The sequence below is a fragment of the Globicephala melas genome, chromosome 17 (assembly GCF_963455315.2).
Source record: "Globicephala melas chromosome 17, mGloMel1.2, whole genome shotgun sequence".
Taxonomy (NCBI): domain Eukaryota; kingdom Metazoa; phylum Chordata; class Mammalia; order Artiodactyla; family Delphinidae; genus Globicephala; species Globicephala melas.
In genome coordinates, this window is record NC_083330.1 from 11372859 (window position 1) to 11396418 (window position 23560).

The 23560-nt window shown below is 40.7% G+C and overlaps 1 protein-coding gene, 1 non-coding gene and 1 pseudogene across 2 annotated transcripts in view; 1 reads left to right on the forward strand and 2 right to left on the reverse strand.

Annotated features, from left to right (window-relative positions):
* Positions 1 to 23560, reverse strand: part of PDE7A (phosphodiesterase 7A) — a 113889-nt gene that overhangs the window by 77215 nt on the left and 13114 nt on the right. The gene's annotated exons all lie outside the window — the stretch shown is intronic.
* Positions 700 to 2779, reverse strand: LOC115854971 (PX domain-containing protein kinase-like protein pseudogene; annotated as a pseudogene).
* On the forward strand, positions 19783 to 19854 carry TRNAE-UUC (transfer RNA glutamic acid (anticodon UUC)). The gene has a single exon. It is a non-coding gene; the product is annotated as a tRNA-Glu (tRNA).

A 23560-nucleotide genomic window follows, 5' to 3' on the forward strand; every position in this document is an offset into this window, starting at 1 on the left:
ATACACAATGACATTCTCTCTGCATAGTAATCAACACTGATGTGTGTAACTTGAATTTTTAGATGGATTATTTATAATCCTTTAAAGTGTAATTTATTTAAGGGTTTAAGCAAATCATAGGATAAAGGATCTTTCTAATAAATGAGTAACATTAAAAAGATGATATATTTGGATAAATCTTTGGAAAATCAGAACTGATTTTGCCAGATGTACTTGTATTGCATAATAACCCATCCCCACAAATGCCAAACTTGACTTAATTGCTGAGGATTAAGAAGATCCTCTAATTGGCAAGAGCTTTTTCTGATGTCAACATTTTTTTGTCCGTTCGATACATACTAAAAGGAACTAAGAATCTAGAGTAGTTCCTTTAGCAGCCCTGAGTTCTATAACCACAATGGAGTTCCTGTTTGAACTTAAGAGACTGTTATGAACTTTTCCCGTTCTACTTGAAGGGAAAATGAAGAACTCAGTTGCTTCTCTGACTCTCAGCGACATAACTATGCTTTGGGCTACAGTGTTAATGTCTAGGATGAAATGGGAGTTACCTAAGAAATAACCAGAAAATGCTTTAGAATAGAGAAATGAACCATGAGAGGAACGTTTCTAGGAGCTGTCTGATGGTATAGGAGGGACTGCAACACGAAGGCCATTCACCGCTGTGACTGTATATTGTCATTGTTTTTGTTTTTTGTCCACTTCCTTCTGTTGGTGGAAATAATTGATTCCAATATGCTGCTGCCACCAAAAGATGACCATTAGAGGAAGAGCAAGACTCCTTCACAAGCGTAACAAAGGAGCAAACTATTTCTTAAGGCAGCAATGCCAGCCTGACTTTATTCTACTTGAAGACTATTTCCCTCTTGAAAAGCCTCTTACATGAGCATCTGCGAAGTCGTATGTGACTGTACTGGCTCAGCAATTATTCATCCAGATAGAGGGTACTTTAGGGGTTGGAGGTGGAAGGAAAAACAAAACAACTTTTCCCTCCAAGTGTAAACACAAAGCTTTAGCCGATCTTAGGAGCGTTATGATCACAGGTTTCGGCTTTCCTCCAAGTTCCTTTTTGGAAATTCTGGATGGAGCTGAGTAAGGCCCCTCGGCTCACGCCATTCACAGCCTGGGGCGGAAGCTGCGTGGGCGCCTCTGTGCTCACAGGAGGCAAGGGAGCTGCTGGTGGCGGAGGCGCAGGTGGAGGAGGTGGGGGTAACGCGGACATCCCTGGTGTGGAGGGTGGAGTCGGCGATGACGGGGATGTGAGAGGTGAGCTGGCCCCAGATCCTGCTGAATTATTGGAGTTGCTGTATTTTGCTGAATGCTCTTCACTATTTTCAACAGCAGATCGTTTTGACTTCTTTCAAGCTAAGATCTTCCTCTTTTTTCTTTCTTCTTCGGATCCATGGTGAGACTGAGCTCTCGTCAGTCTTCGATGCTGGTGGATCTGTTTCTGTTCTTCAATTAGCCTCTTTTCTATACATTCTTTGGCAATTCTCAATGCCTCTTTTAACTTTGTGGGGTCTTAAACTGTGGCTTTTTGGAAGTAGTTAGCAGAACATCACTGAATAATGGCATCTGTAAGAGCAGGGAGACGGTGGGCATGCCATTTTTACAGGCTTCACAAGACAGCGTAGACTCCAACATGGCCACCACAGCCACAGACGGTGCAGGAGGGAAGGAGTGTACAGGCACTGAGTCTGCGGTCGTCCGTAAGTCATTTCATACAGTAAGTGGCCAAAGCAGTGGACGTCCACACCCTCCAATGTGTTGATTTTCCTGAATTGTGAGAAATAAGATCGGTAGAAGGAAGGAAGGCCCAACAAGGAATTCTCAAGGTCCAGCAGCTGGCAAGCGTCCCCTTCCAGCATCACGTTGGAAGCATGAAGATGCCCATAAGGGAATCCCTTGTCGTGGAGAAACTTTAGTACCTCTAATATTTGCCACCCATATGTTTTTATTTGCTGAAGTTCAAGGCCTTGAATCTTCTTAGGGCTGCAGTACTTCCTTAGGAATGGCTCTTTTGGTTTTGCCTTGTAGATCAGGTCCTTCAAAGTTCCTTTTTCATTAAACATTCTAATTAGCAATGCTGAGGATTCGTTAGCTGTGGCAAAGGTAACACGATAGATGTAAGGGTGCAAACAAGACGGCAGAAGTTTGATTAGACACTGAAAATCTTTATCTGGCAGATACTCGTCAGGACCAAGGCCAGCCCAGCTTAACACTAGCCGTTCCTTTGGCTGATTTTTAATCTTCACCAAGAAATATTTCTTCCTTATCCTCCAACCTATGTCATTCAATGGTTCCACCACCTCCCACTTTGGTTCTGATCGGAAGAACACGGAAACCTGTTGTAAGGCAATCTCAGTATAGCTTGAAGAATAGTTGTTTGGATCTAAAAACTTCTTAACCAGCTCACAATCAGACAAGATATGATTTGTGGTGATAGCGTTGAGATAGCTCTGAAGACCTTTCTGCCTCTCAACTATGAACTCACGATCCATGTTACCAATCAATTTTTGGGGAGGAAGAGGTAGACTTAGGCCTGCAATCTGCAAGCTGCTGTTCCGCAAATCAAAGTCACTGTATCTCCTAACCATCTGCCAGCTATTTTCTACAGAAACTCCTCTTTGTACCCGAATGATATATTCCGTGTGGGACTGCAGGCTCTGGCTCGCCTCGATGGCTGCTGTCAGCGGCACCGTGTCGTCCAGCAGGACCTTGCCGGCTGGCGGCTTCTCCATGAAGGCCATCCTGGAACGCCCGTCCACCACCGCCTCAGGACCAGGGGCAGACACCAGAGGTGCCGACTCCCGTCGCCCGCCGGGATCCGCCGCCGCCCTGGAGCCACTCTTGAGTCTTCTTGGTAAGTCTTTTGTTTGCAGAAACTGGAATTAGTTTTTTTGCTACCTGCAACTAACAACACTCTATCTGTATAACGAGTGGTGAGCTGGAGTCTGCGCACACTGGCTCAAGACAGCCAGTTCTGCACTTGTCCCAACATCTCGTTCATTGATTTTACATCGAGAGCTTCATATCAACCATGCTAAGAGTAAGGACACTACAGAAACTGGCAAACACCACAACTCAGAGATCCAGTCGTTATAAACACTTCCCAGCATGCCACTGGATACAACCCAATTTCAAATTTTCTGTTCATTAAACCAACCTTTTTATTCCCATAATGAAGCTATAAATTAGCATTTACCAATGGAATACTGCATATATTTGGGTTTCTAATAAGGCTTTATTTAGAAAAAAAAAACCTCAAGTATCTGAAATACTGCTATAAAATACTCCATATGAAAAATTACTGATAATGTAAATTTAAAAAGATTATAAAACATTATGCACAGTAAGAGACAGAAAGAGAGAATATATTTAGATAGACAGATACTAGGATTGTTGAGCTCGACACCAATATGTTCACACTGTCATCTCTGGGTGGTAGAATTACAGATGATTCTTATATTTTTTGCATGACTATTTTTTTCCCTAAATTTTCCATCATGAACATGTATTACCTTAGTAATAAAGAAAAACACAATTTATGCTTTTAAAAGGAAGAAATTTAGTGTTTTTTGTTCATGAACACAAGAAGACACTATTTTTATTTCATTTGTATCCAGGTAGAGCCTATATAATTCTCTGCAGGTAGGAAGATAGTTCCAGTTTTTAAATCGGATGATTCTGTGCTACTATCTATAGTACAAAGTTATAACCTTGTTCTCTGACACTACCCCCAAGAAGATGTTGCAGACAGAAAATGAATTATAATATGCATTATAAGAAGAGTGATGAATTCACATAATCATTTTGAAAATAAAATCTAAGCCAAAATCTCTCCCATTTTGAAATACGTACGTGATATGACCCGTGAAACTGCATTAACTCTATTCTTAAAGATAATGAAGTAAAGGAGCATTGGCCATGAGTCAAAAGATTTGGTTTCTAGGTCTAGAGGTCAACCTTATTAGCCTTATGCCTCTGGCAAGCAGCAACCTCTCTGAACCTAAACCTTCACATTTGTTAAACGGGGCTAATACCTACCCATTTCTCTTCACAGTATGAGACAAAGTAGATGAAAGAACTATTAAGTGAAAGATGGTATTATGTGCCACCACTTCATTACAGACACATCATAAGTCTTGTAACAATTGTATTCTGTTCCACTCTGATACAAAAGACATCCTTATAACTAGCAATGTATGATGCTAGTTTCCCTGGTAACCAGTTAACTTCCTCACTGCTTTAAAAATCTTTGTATTAAAAAAAAATTTTCTTTTCTTTGCTGCCTTACTGTTCTTGACTTGCCTCAAAAAATACAAGAATGATACCAATAGAGTACTATTACTGCAACATGATACTGGATGGGGAGAGAAAGCTATAGATAATTTTCTGTAAGGGATATTGCTACAAAAGTCCTATAACAAAATACTAGCAAGTAGAACCATTAAAAGAATAATATACCTTAACCAAGTAAGAACCATTCTAGGAATATAACAGTAAGTTAATTTTAGATAATTTAGGATAATTTACCAAATTAGTAGATCAAAGGTGAAAAACTTTAAGCATCTCAAATGCCCCAAAATGCATTTGAATAAAATAAACAACCATTCCCAAATAAATACTCCCAACGAAGTAAAGATAAAAGGGCAAAGTTATCATTATTTGCAAGTGATTATGAAATAAACAAGAAAAGGCACTGAAAAGCTACTAGAAAACTCACTATGCAGCTGACGACAAAATTAACATACAAAAATCAATAGTTTGTCTATTTACAAACAGAAACCATAATGAGAGAAAAGATTCCATTTACAATTGCAACCAAAGAGAAGTAAACCTGAGTATAAACAACAAAAATGATAATGGACTCTAGTTTTCATCTCTATTGAGGGATCTCAAAAAAGACTAGAATAGAAAGATTCAGTATTAGGATGAGAGCAGCTGTATCAGTCAGGCTCCTGGCAGGAAAACTGATGACACACTTCAAGGAGTAACTGAGGAGAAATTCATGAAAGAACTATTTACTAAGGACTGGGCAGGGTGAAGCTCCCAGAGGGTAGCAACAGCAGCAGGAAGCTGTTACCACCGTTACTTCCAGACCCTAGGGAGGACTCTGACTATGGGCAAGGAAACATCAGGCAGAAGGTGAGCCTTCGGGAGACAAACGGTGCTAAGAGGGTGACAGGCTGGGAAATACACCCTAACCTCTCTTCCCTCCCACCCTCCCATCTCCTACCAGTCCTGCCAAGTTCAACAAGAAGCCAGTGGCAAGACAGCCCTGATGAGGCCGTCCATAAAGGTCAGCCCCCTGAAGCGCAGAGCAAGAGGGAGGGAGTGAATACACTGAAAGCGCGGAAAGTACATCCAGCGCAGCAGCTGGTCTCTTCTGACTGTTTACTCTCTGCCAGGCGCTGCTCTAACCACTTTATCTGCATTAATTCTAATAATGCCAGTTTGCCCAAACAACAAATTCCAACAATCCCAGTAAAAACACCCACAGGATATTTTACGGGTAGTGAGAGGGGAGTTTTTGACTAATGATAAATTCTTCTAGGATAATAACCATGCATGCACAATCAGGTAGGAGAGAAAAGAGCGGAGAATAGTCCTATTACATATTTTAAAATATTATTAAGCTGTAATTAAAACAGTTTAATCCTGGCACATGAATACGCTCACTGAAACACAATAGAGCCCAGCAATAGACCAAACAGACACAACAACTTCACACACGATAAAGGCGGCATTTCAAATACATGGGGGAAAAGGTGTGTAAGTTGATAAACAATTTAGGGGAAACTGGATAGTAAGGAGAGGAAAAAAGCTGGATTTCTGCCTTACTCCTTACACCACAATAAATTCCACAGATGGAGCAAAGATCAAAACATGAAAAACAAACTGTGGGGGCTTCCCTGGTGGTGCAGTGGTTGAGAGTCCGCCTGCCGATGCAGGGGATGCGGGTTCGTGTCCCGGTCCGGGAAGATCCCACATGCCGCGGAGCGGCTAGGTCCGTGAGCCATGGCCGCTGAGCCTGTGCGTCCGGAGCCTGTGCTCCGCAATGGGAGAGGCCACGACAGTGAGAGGCCCGCGTACCGCAAAAAAACAAAAAACAAAAAACTGTGTTAATAGAATTATCGAAAGAATAATGTAGAAGACTGTAGGAGAATACATGAAAGACCTATTATCTTGAGGCACAGCAGATAATACTCTATGACATAGAACCAGAAGCCTTAAAAGGGGAAAAATTATACATTTCACTAAATAAAACTACCACACACAAAAAATTACCATAAAAAGTAAAAAGAAATTCGATAAAATATTAGTAATATTATAAAACGAATTTATTTCCCTAATGGTGGAAAATCACTCTTATGATACAAGAAGATATTTTACATATTATTTTAAAATATAAATGCCATTCAAATAAAAATATGCATAGTATCACTTATAACTAAAGAGAAGCGAAACAGACCTAATGAGACACCTTTTTATTTTAACCCATCACGCTATCAAGAACAAAAACATTGATGATACCTCACTGCCAGTGAGGGTGTGGAGATGACAGAAGAAAGAAACAGCTGGAATTCTGCATTATTCAAACTCTCTAACCATCTAACTCAGGGACCAGAGTATGATCAGTTTTCAGATGGACCCTTCACTGTCCAGGCTGTCCCGACTCTGGCCATCCAAATCTCAGGAACTAAACAGAATTCAGTAACACCTCATCTTTCACTATTTGAACTCATTGTACAAACTCTCACTATGCTAACTTAAGAAAAGATCTGGGCAACAAGGAATACACTGTGAAGTATACACAGTTTTGCAGTGAGAATGTCAATTGATGCAACCCTTTTGGAGCTAGCAAAATTGTAAATGCATGTAGCTTTCGACCCAAGTTCTTCCCCTCACAGAAATGTATACCATGGACATACGTTGGAATGTAAAGATATGTGCACAGGACATTCACTGCAGCACTGTTTATAAGAGGCACAAAAAAATACTGTTAGCCTAAATATCTTTTTTTTTTTTTGGGTGCACCAACGTGGCCTGCGGGATCTTAGTTCCCCCACCAGGGACTGAACCCAGGCCCCTGCAGTGAAAGCACTGAGTCCTAACCACTGGACTGCCAGGGAATTCGCTAGCCTAAATATCTTAATTGACAGGGACCTAAGTTAAAGTACATCCATGCACTGCAATTCATGAGTTCCTAGTCTTCTGGAGATGACTGATACTGGGGAAAGGCCACTTAGTGAACTCTCTCAAGCTAAGCACCAAAATGTAATTATAAAATTGAAAATAATAACTGATTTTCAAGATTTTGACTTGAAAAATAACAAATATAAAAACAAGTTTAAGTTATAGTTAACAAGATGTAAGTTATAATTTTAACTATGCACAAACTCTAAGAATAAAAAACAGAATCGTGTTGACTTTACCTTTTAGTGTAAGCTTTTCAACAAAATTGTATGATAACATAATATAATACATCCTTCATGTTTTTTTCTCAATCACAATGATCATCTTTTCAAAAGTACTGAATGGCTTCATCCATTTTTCCTAAGGGTCTCTCTCTAATCATCTGCATCAAAAGTCACTGCAATCGAATCAGGCTCCCTTAAAAAACAGCTAGCATGTTATTATGACCCAGTAATCCCACTACTGGGCATATACCCTGAGAAAACCATAATTCAAAAAGAGTCATGTACCACAATGTTCGTTGCAGCTCTATTTACAATAGCCAGGACATGGAAGCAGCCTAAGTGTGCATCGACAGATGAAGGGATAAAGAAGATGTGGCACATATATACAATGGAATATTACTCAGCCATAAAAAGAAACGAAATTGAGTTATTTGTAGTAAGGTGGATGGACCTAGAGTCTGTCATACAGAGTGAAGTAAGTCAGAAAGAGAAAAACAAATACCATATGCTAACACATATATATGGAATCTAAAAAAAAAAAGAAAATAAGGTTCTGAAGAACCTAGGGGCAGGACAGGAATAAAGACGCAGACGTAGAGAATGGACTTGAGGACACGTGGAGGGGGAGGGGGAAGGGTAAGCTGGGACAAAGTGAGAGAGTGGCATGGACTTATATACACTACCAAATGTAAAACAGATGGCTAGTGGGAAGCAGCCACACAGCACAGGGAGATCAGCTCGGTGCTCTGTGTCCACCTAGAGGAGTGGGATAGGGAGGGTAGGAGCGAGATGCAAGAGGGAGGAGATATGGGGATACATGTATATGTATAGCTGATTCACTTTGTTATAAAGCAGAAACTAACACACCATTGTAAAGCAATCATACTCCAATAAAGATGTTAAAAAAATAAAAATAAAGACATCCAGTATGTTATCATCTGAGATCTTCAGTTGGCAGTCTGTCAATAGCGTTGAATTTTTTAATGTCACACCCATGAATTTTATGAAAACCTGCATACTTTTTGCAAGATAAGCAATTTCATTTTGCAGCTGATTTTATTGTATCTGACCAATAAAAATATTAATAATGCATCAGGAACAATACTTAAGTGGGAACAAATTTTAAAAGTGGTACTTTATTACTAAATTTTTTTCTTCCAATAACCAATCTAGTAACATACATACTAGGCAGTCTCTAAGAGAATGACATACCTACTATACTGATACAAAGATGCTCAAGATTTGTGTATTTACGGAACAATGTTTATTATGATCCCATGTGTTTAAAAAAGATTTTCCTATATATACTTGTAATACATATCAAGGTGTTTATGTGACCAAATTTGCAAAAAAACCTTCAAGAAACTATAAACACTACTTACCTCTGGGGAACTGGGAAGGAAAGGTTTCCTTAACTGCATTCTATACCCTTCTGAATTTTTTAATTTTACCACAAGGAGGTATTACTTTTACAATAATGATGGTGGTGATGATGATGCTGTAACTAAGCTTTAAATCAAGTCCCTAGTAATGACAGAGAAAATCTGTGATTCCAGCTCCCAGGAGTTTAAACTAAGTCCTAACTTAGAAATCTCAAATGCTAGTTAATGAAAAGCCTTTCAAAAGACATTCTTATGCAATACTTGATTACCCTAATAGTTTTTTTCCAAATGTATTACTTCAGAGAGCAAACTTTTTATTCCATTATCCTTTAAACAGGAATGAGTTTTAATGGAACGAAGTTTAATGTAACAATGAATCAAAAAATTCACTGATAATGTTTTAGATCCCACACTGCAACTAACTTCTCAGAAACTACCATTTCTTGAGTTCTGGTTCATATCAAAGAAAACTATCCGCAATTACAAGGACAGGCTACGACAGTACCCCTCTCTTTTCCAACGAGCGGGGCCAGCTTTTCTTCATGTACTTTAGCCAAAGCAACAAGTTCCAAGCAGACTGTCTGCTATTAAGCCCAAACTAATGAGATTTGCAAAGTGTAAATCAATGCCACTCTCCTCATTAACTTTCTTTGCTTTGGAAAATATAGATTTTTTTCCATTAAAAAACATTATGTTAACATGCAATTGGTATTACAGTTATTTTTAAATGAACAGTATTTGAATTCTTCTATTTTATTTTCTAATACAAAAACATATCAATAGACGAAACCCCTATAAACAAAAGCTCTTTGGAGTCTTCAACAAGTTTTTAGAGTGGAAAGGGGTCCTGAAACCAAAACTTTTGAGATCGTACAGACCAAAAGGCAAACAGCTGGGAACAATTTGTGTACAACTGGGATGAATGAATTATAACATGGTGGAGGTGGGGGGGTGGGATGAAATGTTACAGGTACTTAATTTGTTTTTAGATACAATTCAATGCCTTTTTAAAAAGTTAAGAAATGGGAAAAAATGTATTTCAAGTTTTCATATTAACCTACATATTTAGATTTCCAGTGTCTTCATTTCATCCTGTGGAGCTGAGTTACCATCTGGTGTCATTTCCTGACAACCTTAAGAACTTCTCATATTTCTTGTAAGGCAGGTCTGCTTGCCACAAATTCTCTCAGTCTCTGCACAGGAATGTATTTCACCCTCGTTTCTGAATGATAGCTTTGCTAAATATAGAATTATTCACAGACAGCTTTTTCTCTTTCAGCACTTCAGGTGTGCTGTCCCACTGCCCCGAGTGTTTCTGACGAGAAGGCAGCCACTGATGATCCTCTGTATGCAATGAGTGCTTTTCCTCTTGCTGATCTCAAGGTTTTCTCTTGTCTTTCAACAAGATTGTCTATGTTGTGTCTAGGCACAGGTCTCATATTTATCCTACTAAGATTCACTGAGCTTCTGGATGTGAAGTTTAAAGGTTTTCATCAAATTTGGAAAGCTTCCCACAAGGCTATTTCCCGCACCTTTCTCTCTCCTTCTGAGACTCCCATTACGCCTATGTTGTATGCTTGACCCTGAGGCTCTGTTCATTTTCCTCCAATCATTTTTCTCTGTTTTTCAGATTGAATCATATCTTCTGGTCTGTCTTTAAATTCACTGATTCTTTTTATTAGCATCTCAAAACTGCTGTTGAGACCCTGTAGTGAATTTTTCATTTCAAGTATTGTAGTCTTCAAGTCTAGAATTTCCATTTTAACTTTTTTTTTTTTTTTTTTTTTTTTGTCGTACGCAGGCCTCTCACTGCTGTGGCCTCTCCCGTTGCGGAGCACAGGCTCCAGACGCGCAGGCTCAGCGGCCATGGCTCACGGGCCTAGCCGCTCCGCGGCATGTGGGATCTTCCCGGACCGGGGCACAAACCCGTGTCCCCTGCATCGGCAGGTGGACTCTCAACCACTGCGCCACCAGGGAAGCCCAGAGACACTTTTTTTGACCGCTCCTTTTTCCTGTGCACTAGTCACACTTTTTTTCCTGTTTCCTTCCGTGGCTTGTAATTTTGTTGTTAAACCTATGGATTGTATATAATACAGCAACTCTGAATTCTGATTCTTTTCCCCCTAATTGTTGCTGTCTTACTTTAGTTTCTGTCTGGTATCACGTCTGGGCTAAATATGTGAACTCTGTCTCCCTGTGATATGCCACCACTGATGTCTCTGCTCAGTCTTGGTTTAAATGTATCTTTTTATTTTTAAGCCTGACTTCCTGAGGGGTTGCAGCTTTGCATAATTTCACGGTCAACTTGTGACTGGACAGAGCTTATGCTCAAACACCTTTAGCCAGTGAGGCTCCCACCTCTGCTGATGGGTATGTGCATGGGTAGGGGAGCTCCTGGGAAATTCAGTCTGTTTTCCAGTTTGCCCCAGGTTTATCTTTCCTCAGGCCCTTTCACATCTCCCAGGTGCATGCACAGAACTCCAGGGTCAGTCTAAAGTATATGAATACCGTGGGCCTGCTCAGATCTTCTCTGTGCTTATGCTCAGCCTCATCCAGGAATACATGTGCCCCAAACAGTACTGCAGTCTGCTATATAAGCGGAGCCACTGGCCCTCCCATGCACCTCTGAAATCCACATCCACAGAAAATGCCACTGAGCAACAACACCCGCCACTCCAAAGAGCTGAGCCCTCTTCAAGGTGAGGTCTTCACAGCCTGCTTCTTGCTGGCAGAACCTCATGCCAACCGAGCTGGGAGAGAGTAGGGTGGAATGTGCGTAGCCCCAGCCAAGAATGCCAGAGATTCCCATTTTTCTTACTCCAAGTTCGACAGCATTACACTTTTCAAAGCTTTATGCAATTGGCCTTTGGTCAGTCTCCAGAGTAATGAAATGGCTGCTTTACAAAAGTAATGTAGAATTAAATATTCTATTCAAATGTTCGTACTCTTTGGACCAGTAATCCCAGTTCTATAAAAACCACCCTAGGGAAGCCCACAATGTGGAGAAAGCTGTGCACAGCACGTTCCTACTGTGTTATTTCTCCCTTCCAGCCTCCTGTGCGGCTAAGTGGAGCCACGTAGTTCTCACCAATGCGACAAGAGTAGAAGAGATACCACAGCTTCCTGCCCACCTCCTTGATGTAAACTGCCCTGACATTCCTCTCTTCCCCATCCCCAAAGACTGGCAGCAACTCACAGACAACCATGACAAATGAAATCCCTGTATTACTTCAAGGAATGGAATCACTTCACCAGCCTGTATCTATTTTCAGGCTACTGTATGACAACTAAATAAAAAGGTATCTTATTATTGAGTAACATTACAAATCCACATTTTAAAAAGTAACATATTCTAAAAAGCTACAAAATTAAATGTACCCGTTCATCACAACTACCTTAAAATACATATAAAAACATGGCAACTGCATAAAAATAATAATGCTATAATGGCAGGATTATGGGTGATTATTCCTTTCAAACTTTCAATAATATTAAGTTAGTCTGATAATTTAAAAAGTTGAAATTGTTGAATTAAATCTGCTTTGAGACATTTTCCATTCTGTTTTAAGACTGTCTTAAAAATGGTTTCAAAACAGATTTAAAGGATTTTTTAAAAAATAAATTTTCCCTATTTTTTATTTATTTTTAATTTTTCAGCCGTGACAAATGTGGGATCTTAAGTTCCCTGATCAGGGATCCAACCCGTGCCCCGTGCACTGAAAGCGTGGAGTAGTAACCACTGGACTGCCAGGGAAGCCCCAGATTTAAAGGATTTTTATCCTATCCACTTTCATAGTGGTATAAAGCATGGATCCTCTGGCCAATGTTCACATCCAAGGTACCTGGTCTGCAATCCTGCCATTGTGTTCTTTCTTTAACAATGCAGAATTATTTACCCATGTTCCTCTAGGGTACTAGCTAACAGCCTTACCCAAACAAGACTGGCTTCACGTAACTAAACTATTTCTACTTTGTAAAAAACAAACAAAACACACACAAAAACAAAAAAAAACCCTTTTGCTTCATCTTTCACATTTGTATTTCTTAGAGGAAACAAAGTCTAGTCTCCATGCGTGCAAGGGGATATACAGAACCTGAACCAACAGGAAGCTTTATGCCTTTTCTCACCAGCAACTTCCCTCAACCTAAAAAAAATCTTTCTGGAGAAGGACAAGAGCTGGCCCCACTATGAAAAGCATAGCTTTTAAGACTGAAGTCCCTACACCCCAGAACTAGGAAACTGAAACAGCCAAGCCCAAAGAAAGCAAAACAGAGCTGCTAAAAACTCTGTCGTCCTCTCATTTTTCAAACTACAGTAGTCAGCAGTCCCCTCTTAGTTCAGGTTCCGCACTCCACGGCTTCAGTTACCCCCGGTTAACCGCAGTTCGAAAAATATTAAATGGAAAATTCCAGAAATAAACAATACACAAGTTTTAAAATGTGCACCCCTCTGAACAGCATGATGAAATCTCGAACTGTCCCACCTGGGACATGAACCATCCCTTTGTCCAGCGTATCCTGCCCATTAGTTACTTAGTAGCCATCTCAGTTATCAGAACAACACCGTATCTCAATGCTTGTATTCAAGTAACCCTTATCTTACTTAATAATTATTCACTTAATAAAGCTTCCAAGTGCAAAAGTAGTGATGCTGGTGACTCATATGCCAAAGAGAGGCCGTAAAGTGTTTCCTTTAAGTGAAGAGGTGAAAGTTCTTGACTTAAGAAAAAAAAAATTGTATGCTGGGGTTGCTAAGACCTGTGGTAAGAACAACTCTTCTATCTGCGAAATTGTGAAGGAAAAAGAAATTTGTGCTAGTTTTGCTGTCACACCTCAAACTGCAAAAGTTATGGCCACAGTACATTTTAAGTGCTTAGTTAAGATGGAAAAGGCATTAGATTTGTACACTAAGATTTTGAGAGAGATACATCCACTTAACTTTTACTACAGTGTATTATTATAATTGTTCTATTATAATTGTTCTACATAATTGTTCTGTAATTGTTCTATTTTATTATTGTTGTTAATCTCTTACTGTGCCTAATATTTTTTAAAATTTATTTATTTATGGCTGTGTTGGGTCTTCGTTTCTGTGCGAGGGCTTTCTCTAGTTGTGGCAAGCGGGGGCCACTCTTCATCGTGGTGCGCGGGCCTCTCACTATCGCAGCCTCTGTTGTTGCGGAGCACAGGCTCCAGACGCGCAGGCTCAGTAGCTGTGGCTCACAGGCCTAGTTGCTCTGCGGCATGTGGGATCCTCCCAGACCAGGGCTCGAACCCGTGTCCCCTGCATTAGCAGGCAGATTCTCAACCACTGCGCCACCAGGGAAGCCCACTGTGCCTAATTTTTAAGTTAAACTTTATCACATGTGTGTACAGGAAAAACAGAGTATGTACAGGGTTTGGTACCATCCACAGTTTCAGGCATCTCCTGTGGGTCTTGGGACATACTCCCCGCAGACAAGGGGGGGGGATTACTATATACAATCTCTCTAAAAATGCAGCTAACTTATACTGGTATCTTGGTATTTCCAAGCCTAATAAGTAAACAAGGTTTGAATAAGGGAAATGTACAGAACCCCATAAAATGTAACAACAAATGTGTCTATTTATAGAAAAAAGAGGTGGCCTTGACACCCTCTAACAAGATGTACTATAAAATATCATTATTTCTAGAGCCACGCTGTCCAGTGAGTCAGTAGCCACTGTGGCTACGGAGTGCTTGAAATGGTGCTGGTCAGAACCGAGATGTGTGCTCCAAAAATACATAAAATTTACCACTAACATCTTTTTTGTATTGATTACATGTTAAATTAATAATGTTTAGGATAGAGTTGGTTAAATAACATACATTAAAACTAATTTCACCTGTTTCATTTTACTGTTTTAAATGTGGCTACAGGAAAGTTTTAAACGACATACATGGCTCACACTGTATTCCTATTGGGCATCACTGGTTGTTATACCTGAACCAACCAGTCTAGTTTCTATCAAGAAAAATTTTATAACCATTTTCTTTTGGCTAAGCGTTCTCCAGTTACACACTTATATGCTAAAGAATAAAGAGGGTGGGCTTCCCTGGTGGCGCAGTGGTTGGGAATCCGCCTGCCAATGCAGGGTACAGGGGTTCGGGCCCTGGTCTGGGAAGATCGCACATGCCGTGGAGCAACTGGGCCCGTGAGCCACAACTACTGAAGCCCGTGCACCTGGAGCCTGTGCTCCGCAACAAGAGAAGCCACCGCAATGAGAAGCCCGCTCACCGGAATGAAGAGTAGCCCCCGCTCGCCGCAACTAGAGGAAGCCCACGCGCAGCAACGAAGACCCAACGCAGCCAAAAACAAATAAATTTATTTAAAAAAAAAAATAAAGAGGGTGTGTTGACCTGGGGCTACATCCCACAGCGTACTGAAGAAAAGGGCTACCTATAGTCATCACCTGGTTACTCAACAAGGGTCTATAATCCATTAAGACAACCAAAGTCCCAGGAGAAATCCAGATACTTTTTTTTGGTAATTTATTTTATTTATTGGCTGTGTTGGGTCTTTGTTGCTACGCGCTGGCTTTCTCTAATTGCAGTGAGCGGGGGCTACTCTTTGTTGTGGTGCGCGGGCTTCTCATTTCCATGGCTTCTCTTGTTGTGGAGCACGGGCTCTAGGCATGTGGGCTTCAGTAGTTGTGGCTCACGGGCTCTACAGCACAGGTTCAGTAGTTGTGGCACACAGGCTTAGCTGCTCCGTGGCATGTGGGATCTTCCCAGACCAGGGCTCGAACCCGTGTCCCCTGCATTAACAGGCAGACTCTTAACCACTGCACCACGAGGGAAGTCCTAGAGACCTTTTATAAAGTCCTCAAGGTTGAAAGCCTATCCCTGATCCTGACCATGTCATTTACCAGCTTTATATGAGGGGATCTGAATACTACTACCACTTTGAGGCCTTCCAGAAATCCTTCAGTCGTCAAAGAATTATGAGCGGCCACCTTGAGATGGCATAAGACCCTTTAAGACAGAAATGACTGTTGCCGCAGCAGCGTATGAGGTGGCATCGTGGTAAAGGGGAAATAGGAGGGAGTGTGGGGAGAGCAGGAAGCTGGACTCTGTAGGATGGGTCACTGACAGGACTTTATAAAGGTTTGACGCACTCTTTTCATTTGCTAAATATCTACTTTGTATGAAGCACTGGGCTGAACAGAGCTAAATAAACAGTGACCACTCTTAAGGAGCTCATAGTTTAACCAAACTGAAATCAGGACAGATAGGTACACAAGGTGGCTCTTCTAAGAGTTAACCCTCGGCTGGAACCTTAAGGATGGAAATCAGAGTTGGTTAATAAAATTAAATAAATTAGGGCTTCCCTGGTGGCACAGTGGTTGAGAGTCCACCTGCCGATGCAGGGGACACGGGTTCGTTCCCCGGTCCGGGAGGATCCCACATGCCGTGGGGCGGCTGGGCCCGTGAGCCATGGCTGCTGAGCCTGCGCGTCCGGAGCCTGTGCTCCGCAATGGGAGAGGCTACAACAGTGAGAGATCCGCGTACCGCCAAAAAAAAAAAATCTGTTTGCCTAGCAAATTTCTATAATCCAAATACCATGGACCTCATGAAACTGTCTTTAAGGAAAAAATTTTAAAAATTAAATAAATCAGTAGACAAAGAGCTGCGGCTAAGTGCACTCAGGAGGCAAGGCAGGTTATGGTTAAACAGGAATGCGAGTATTCTAGAGGTATGATGGACGGACTCCAAGAACCCTTTGAAATGTTGTGTATGTTCCTGCATGACCTGTGTGTGTGTGTGAGTGTGTGCATGCACACACGTGCGTGTGAGAAATACATTACAATCAACAGATTCTCTGATAGTAGTCTCCAAACTTGGAATGCATTTATTTATGAATTAGATACATATAATTTTATGTACTCCATGTAACATAAATAAAATTAGGATCTGAAACAATAAGGTTAAAAATAAACATTCTAAAATTTTATTTTTACATCTTCAATGGCTTTTCTTGCGCAGCCCTCTTGAATCCTGCTCTAAGAGACTTAACCAACCAAACAAAAAAACGACAAAAAGGAAATTAAAAAACACCACTGATGGGGAAATAAATGTGGAAAGCCTTGAAAAAGTTATTAAAACTACACCTCAAATGGAAATGAACTGAGGCCAACCACAAAAAATTCTTGAAGTCACTTCTGGAAAGTTTTTCTCTGAAAATGATTTTGGAGTATTTTCACTGTGATGAAAGAAAAATGAAAATGTTGGTTCTATACACTGCAGGTAATCTATGTTTTTGCTTTTATCTTCAAATTGTCCTCTTTTATGTTAATGTTATAAGCCATTAAAAATCCTCTTAAATGTTTGTAAGACATAAATTCTCTCTAAAATTTTAGAGATTTTAGAAAAGCCATGTAAAATGGGTCCTACATTCCATTTTTCTTAGTACAAAATTTGAGCTACTATCACAAAATTAAAAATGTTTGCAGGAGGGGGATAGGTTACATGCCAATTGCTTTAGTGGTGAGAATGCTTAGAAAGTACATTCAGAAGTTCTCAAGTCATTCATTTTCAATATATTTTCCAAGCATAAAATTTTTCCTCCAATTTCACATTCTTGGTTCTATTCTGGAAAAGTACTTATGTCACCTTCCTTTTACAATATATTTAAAATACAAAGAGATAATTACCTATAATTTGTTATTGACAATTAATCCATACAACTTATTAAAATGAAAAAGATCTTTATCAAATTAGTACGCTGAAGACAAAAAGTTTGTGTGGAAGAATTTAAAATGCTGAAAACTTTTATTAACAAAAATTCCCTCTGATGATTACATCATTAAAGAGATAAGACTTACTAGATAAAGGCTTAGCAGTACAGGTAGAACATCATTTTATTAAAAATAAGTCAAGGGACTTCCCTGGTGGTCCACAGAGGTTAGGAATCTGCCTGCCAATGCAGGGGACATGGGTTCGAGCCCTGGTCCAGGAGAATCCCACATACCGCAGAGCAGCTAAGCCAAAACTACTGAGCCTGCGCTCTAGAGCCCACAAGCCACAACTACTGAGCCTACATGCCACAACTACTGAAGCCCGTGCGCCTAGAGCCCGTGCTCCACAACAGGAGAAGCCACCGCAATGAGAAGCCCACGCACCGCAACAAAGAGTAGCCCCTGCTCACCACAACTAGAGAAAGCCCGCGCACAGCAATGAAGACCCAATGCAGCCAAAAATAAATAAATTTTAAAAAAATAAAAATAAGTCAAAAAGGTGGAAGTTTGCCACAAATATGACAACATTTTCATTATCAATGTAAAATTTAAAAACTGATTTAAAATATACTAATCTGCCAATAGAAAAATAGGCAATGGATATAGACAATTCCAGGATAGTTAGTAGGTAACTAATAAACATATATTCCAAGTTTAATATCAAGAAAAATCCAAGAAGTGGAAAGCAAGAATGTTGAAAAGGTATGAAAAGGCACTCATGTGCTGCTCACGGAAATGAAAATTGGGGTCACCTTTCTGGAAAAAAATTTGGCAATATGCTTTGATCTAATAATTACATTAGGAAATTATTTCAAAATTCAGAGAAAGATTTATGTAGGAAAATGACATAACATTATTTCTGCACAGAAAAATATTGGATAAAAATGTTCTAAAATGTTAACAGCAGCTGTCTCTGGGTGGTAGACTACTGATGATGTTTACTTTCTTCTTTATTAACAAGCAAATTAACTTTAGTCGAAAAAAAATTAAAGTTACTTTTTAGAATTCCTTTCAACAAATATCGTGGAGCTCTTTTTATAGAAACAAATAATAAGTGTTTGCTATTTCTAGTCCAAATGGACAAGGCTCCTATTTTAATTCTGGATTTTTACCTCCCACTCACCAAAACCCCCATAGGAGAACAACCAGAAAGGCGCTCTAGTCAGGGAGAGATCTAAGTTCAAATCCTAGCAACACCATTCACAGCTGTGTTACTTTGGGCAACTTTTCTAAACTCAATGCATCCTTAAATAAGATTACACGATTTTAGAAATTAAGATAGCTCCAATACCACAGAGGGCAGCTCAGAAAGGATATGAAGATGAAGGTGCAATTTTCGGGGGGAGGGAATAGGCTGGGACTATAAAATGAAATTATAAGAATACAGTTTGGGATTCATCCCAAAGAGAGTCATGCTGACATATGATCTGACATGATAAGCGTGAGACTAAAAGAGTAAGTTTTTCTTCTTTCTTCTGTACTTAACACTTCCTATGTGTTGTACACTAGGGACACAGCAGTGAACAGTATAAGCAGCGAACAGTATAAACAAGATCCCTGCTTCCAGACCACACATTCTATGGTGGCAGGGATGCAGGCTGGAAGCGAGGCAGAAATAGACAAATCCAGTTAGTGGTATGTGCTGTAAATAAAACAAGGTAATAGATAGATGGGGGAGGGGGGCTTTTAAATAGGGTGGTCAGGGAAGGCTCCTCTGCAAAGAGGGAGCCGAGACTTGAAGGAAGAGGAGCCACGGAAGATCCTGGGTCTGAGGGCAGAGCAGGTGCAAAGTCCAAGATGGGAACAAACCTGACAGTGTTCACAGACAGCAAGAAGACCACTGTATAAGGAGATGCGACTGAAGTTAGGAGGGATCAGATTTTATGGGGCTGTATGATGAAAAGGAGTTTGGATTTTATTTTCATTGTGATAAGAACCCATTGATGTTTTCAGTAGAGAAGCATGATCTGGTTGCATTTTTTTTTTTCTTTTTTTGCGGTACGCGGGCCTCTCACTGTTGCGGCCTCTCCCGTTGCGGAGCACAGGCTCCGGACGCGCAGGCTCAGCGGCCATGGCTCACGGGCCCAGCCGCTCCGCGGCATGTGCGATCCTCCCGGACCGGGGCACGAACCTGCGTCCCCTGCATCGGCAGGCGGACTCCCAACCACTGCGCCACCAGGGAAGCCCGATCTGGTTGCATTTTAAAAATTACTTCGGGGAGTTCCCTGATGGTCTAGTGGTTAGGATTCGGCACTTTCACTGCAGAGGCCCAGGTTCAATCCCTGGTCAGGGAACTGAGATCCCGCAAGCCATGCAGTGCAGGCAAAATAAGAAAATAACAATAAAAATTACTTCGACTGATCTGTGGTGAGAGAATTCTAGTAACAGCATGCTACATACCTTGAACTAGGTAGGAGTGATAGCACTAGCGGTGGCAGAATCAAGCAGAATTCCCACAGAGGTTGATTTCAGCTCTTTCGTTCAAACCCACCATAAAGGTCTCCTGTAAAACCGTCCCTGGTTCTCCCAGCTCCACTGTGCCACCACTGAACTCCACACACAATCCTAGTCCAGTACTGCAGTCACGTACTTACATGGCTGTCCTTCCTGATGGACACACTCTAGGAATGGAGGCAGGAAGCACGTCTCACTTATCTCTGATATACCTAGCCAAGTGCCTGGCACGTAAAGAGTGCTCCGTAAACATCTGCTGACTGCAAGAGCGAACAAACACATTTAAAATATTCAAACCCATTTGTATTAGTTTCCTAGGGCTGCTGTAACAAAGTACCACCAGCTGGGTGGCTTAAAACAACAGATTATTCTCTCTCAGTTCTGGAGGCCAGAAGTCCAAAATCAAGGTGTCGGCAGGGCTGTGCTGCCTCGGAATGAAGGTGTTAGGGAAGAATCCTCCCTTGCATCTCAGTAGTTTCTGGTGTATCCCTGCAATCTTTGGAGTTCCTGGCTTGTAGCTGCATCGCTCCAATCTCTGCTCCCTCTTCAAATGGCCTTCTTTCTTGTGTGTATGTCAGAGGCTCTGTGTGTCCTCTCCTCTGCTTAGACAGACTTCAGTCACTGGACTTAGGGCTTGCCCTAACCCATATGACCTCATCTTGATTGCATTTGCAAAGATCCTCATTCCAAATAAGGTCACATTCTGAGGTTCCAAGTAGACATGAATTTTTGGTGGACACTATTCAACCCATTACACCTTTCAACACCAAAATGGACTGCCTTATAAAGTGGTAATCTTCTCATTCCAAAAATGTTCAAGCAAAAACTGAGCAGCCAAAATCACGATGTTCAACAGAAGAGACTTCTGGATTGCCCGGTGTGTCCTTTAACCTCCTTGGTTTCAGTTTACTTATCTGGATGTTGAGGGGGCTGACTTCCACAGACTCTTCTAACATTGATGTTCTATGATTCCAGGTCATAAATATTATAGCAGAAAGCTTACCTTCTCAGCTCTGAAATAGGCATAATATTTTTTGTAAACTATCTGCCTCCAAACTCACTTCATTTTTCCATTAAAAATGCAGTGCAGGGCTTCCCTGGTGGCGCAGTGGTTGAGAGTCCACCTGCCGGTGCAGGGGACACGGGTTCATGCCCCGGTCCGGGAAGATCCCACATGCCGCGGAGCGGCTGGGCCCGTGAGCCATGGCCGCTGAGCCTGCACGTCCGGAGCCTGTGCTCCGCAACGGGAGAGGCCACAACAATGAGAAGCCCACATACTGCCAAAAAAAAAAAAAAAAAGCAGTGCATTCCTCCATACATCATTCCCCCACTATAATTCCATTTTAATAAACCACTCTGAATACCTACGATGTGCCAGTGAATAACTCGTTTCTGACCATCCTATAATAAATTATTTTCTAACTAGACCTAAGTTTCTTCATAACTTTATTTCTACTTAAATGATATTCCACCTGACAGCGTGTTACTTTTTAATGTTGTTTTTTTAAAAAAACTGATTTCTCTGATTACAAAAAAAAAAAAATACAACAAACCACAAAAGTACAAAAATAGTAAAAGTTACCAGAAACCCCAGTACCCAAAGATAGCCACTGTTAACATTTTGCTGAGGGACCTTCCAGACTTGTATGCATTCATATACTGGTGTATACAATATCCTCCATGTTTTTATTGACAAATGCAGATATTACATAGAAAGTTAAATCAACAGGCTAATATATACATGCCACTTTTCAGCTAAAATTTTCCCCATTCAAACTGTTACGTATACCTTTCCAAGACAAATATGGATCTGTGGCATCATTTTACTGGATATAGACTTTTACGCTGAATTAAAACACCATATTTTAACAATATCCAATGATGAGCACTGAAATAACCTAAACACCCATCAATATCAATACTGCAAATTGTTGCCAAAAATCTATGCACATGTATCTTAGCAAATTGTTCTAACTGTCCCTTTGGATAAATTACAGGACTGCAGAAAGGGTAATATTCACATTTAAAATTTTGATTTGTAAAGACCTACTGTATTCCCAAAAGATTGAACCAAATGATGCTCCCAGCTCCATTTATAAGAATACCTATTTTCGGGACTTCCCTGGGTGGCACAGTGGCTGGGAATCTGCCTGCCAATGCAGAAGACACGGGTTCTAGCCCAGGTTCGAGAAGATCCCACATGCCGCTGAGCAACTAAGCCATGAGCCACAACTACTGAGCCTGCGCTCTAGAGCCCGTGAGCCACAACTACTGAGCCCAAGTGCCACAACTACTGAAGCCCACGTGCCTAGAGCCTGCGCTCCGCAACAAGAAAAGCCACTGCAAGGAGAAGCCCAGGCACCACAACGAAAAGTAGCCCCCGCTCACCGCAACTAGAGAAAGCCAGTGTGCAGCAAGGAAGACACAATGCAGCCAAAATTAAATAAATAAATTAATTAAAACAAACAAAAAAACAAAAAAAAAGACCGTTTTCTCACACCCTGCTAAGATTGGGTTTTGCCAGTCTTTGCCAGTAAGAAAATGTTTCCCCACCCCCCAAATTTTTAAAATTTATTTTATTTTGCATTTCCTTTATTACTAGCAAAGCTGAACCTGTTTTCCTACATTTGTATTTCTTCCTGGAACTGAGTGAGTCTTCTGCTAACCTTCTGCTGAGTAGTCTTAATTTTTTTCCTATAGATATTATTACATTGCCCTGTTAAAAGTAAAGAATCCTTCAAGGACTAAGGCCACTCACCACTCCTTTTCAACATCATATTGGAAATCCTTGCTAATGCAATAAGACAATAAAAGGAAATAAAAGGTATATCGATTAGAAAGGAAGACATAAAACTCTCTTTGTTCACAGATCGCATGATCATTTATGTAGAAAAATCGGAAAAAAACAGACAAAAAACCTCCTGGAACTAATGAGTTATTACAGCTAGGTTGCTGGGTACAAGGGTAATATACAAAGTCAATCGCTTTCCCATATACCAGCAATGAACAACTGCAATTTAAAATTAAAAACACAATTCCATTTACATTAGCACCCCACAAAATGAAATATTTAGGTATAAATGTGTACAAGATATATAGGAGGAAAACTACAAAACTTGGATGAAACAAATCTAACAACTAAATAAATGGAGAGACATTCCACGTTCATGGATAGGAAGACTCAATATTGTCAAAATGTCAGTTCTTCACAACATGATCTACAGATTCAATGGAATCCCAATCAAAAATCCCAGCAAGTTATCTTTTTTTTGGGGGGGTGGGGGGGCTGCGCCATGAGGCATGTGGGATCTTAGTTCCCCAACCAGGAATCAAACCCAGGCCCTCAGCAGTGAGAACACAGAGTCCTAACCACTGGACTGCCAGGAAATTCCCCCAGCAAGTTATCTTGGGGGATATCAACAAACTGATCCTAAAGTTTATATGGAGAGGCAAAAATCTGAGAATAGCCAACTCAATATTGAAGAAGAAGACCAAAGTCAGAGGGCTAACACTACCCGACTTCCAGACTTACTATGAAGCTACAAT